This window comes from Plectropomus leopardus, chromosome 3 (genome assembly GCF_026936395.1).
Source record: "Plectropomus leopardus strain MGB_pleo_1.0 chromosome 3, ASM2693639v1, whole genome shotgun sequence".
NCBI classification, from domain to species: Eukaryota; Metazoa; Chordata; class Actinopteri; order Perciformes; family Serranidae; genus Plectropomus; species Plectropomus leopardus.
The window spans coordinates 31,048,909-31,050,617 of NC_142178.1; positions in this window are offsets into that span (position 1 = coordinate 31,048,909).

A 1,709-nucleotide genomic window follows, 5' to 3' on the forward strand; every position below is an offset into this window, starting at 1 on the left:
TGTACAGTCGGTCCTTGGAGGGTCATAATATTAAAAAACCCACCACACCACAGACATGAAGTGGTGGCACCAGTTATTTTTAAATACCTGTGTTAACACGGTATTTCCTGACGTTTCATTGCTCTTCTTTCGCTATGGCAACAGCTGTGGATTAAAGTGGGGGGTGGCTGTGGTGTGATTTAAGATTTTTTTCTCTATCCTGACCCTCCTACAAATCTTTTTCCTTGAGCCTTCCTGAGTAACTGGGGAAAATGTATGACCCTGCCTTCACCATAAATAACCACATATCAGAGATTCTGGTTGTGAAATACAGTGTGATTGAGGAGATTTTATTTTGTAATTCTCTTTTTATTCATTTATATTAAAATACAAAAACATGATCCATGACCAAATGAACATAAGGCACTTTCAAGCATGGAAAAAGAGATACAACATAAATAAATAAATAAATAACAGAATTAACAAAGAAATTAAATTAAGAGGTGTGGGGGGAATTAAATAAAGAAAAAGAATAAAATAAACTACGGGTTAAAAATAAGAAGAAAGGCAAACAAAAATAATCTGTTCTGTAAGCAAGAATATTGGATAGCAAAATAGGGTTCGGCAGAATAAACCTATAAAGAAAAGAAATGTAAAAAAAATAGATAAAATAAGATAAAATAAATAACTAAACAACAGGTAAAACAAAAAAAGGTAAATAAAGAATAGACAGGTAAAGATATTGATAACATGATAATAATAATAAAAGACAAATACTCAAACTGTAGATAAGAGGCAAATGACAAGATGACAGCACAAAGTTAAATAGGTAAATATGATAAAATGATATATGGAATATTAAAACTGTGAAACATATTAAAATGTATTAAATACATAAATAAATAAAATAGAATAAAAGTTCATAAAAAAATCCATTCTCTCCATTACATAAATATTGTATACTAAATAAATCTATTTGTCAACAACAGGTATTTAATTTTTAAGACATTTCTTGGTCAGGCATTTCTTACAGGCCACCAATGGTTTTCTTAACAGGTATTTATCCTTTTTTTCTGTTCAATTCCCTCCCGTCTAACTAAATACACCAGTTAAAAACTGAAAGGGATTTCGGTTGAAAAGGATTTAGGAGATTTTTCATAAAAACATGTTTTTCAAGTCCACTTGCAGATTCTGAGGATAACTCCTTTAAAATATTTTTTTTTTTAAAAGAAAAGAAACATAACTCCATACCCAGTAATTAAAAATATGAAGTCCTGCCCCCATAGAATGTATTTAAAGATATAATGAAAAAGTAGATAAAGATAACTAAAATATAAAAATAAATAAAGTAGGAAAATCATACAAATAAAAAATATATAAAAATAATATAAGTGAAATATAAGTATATGAAGATAATTTCGTCATAAACAGTCTATGGCTTCCCCTCTCATAAATAACGAACAGTCCCTAAGAAATTCTGCCGTGTATGTGTATATTTTGTTCCCGGGTAGGTTTGCAAGGCAGCTTGAAACTACTTTCTCAGACTATTATTATTTGTAACAATAGTCTCTAACACTCCGCTGGTCCCGTTTAAAGTTAAGGTTAGACCTTTTTTGCATTTACAATGGCTTTGGTTGTAATCAGAGTCTTCAATCTTCTCGAAGGCGTTTGAGTTTGTCTTGAAAGGCAAAACTCAGGGCTAAATTAACACCGTAGAGCGCGGGAAGTTT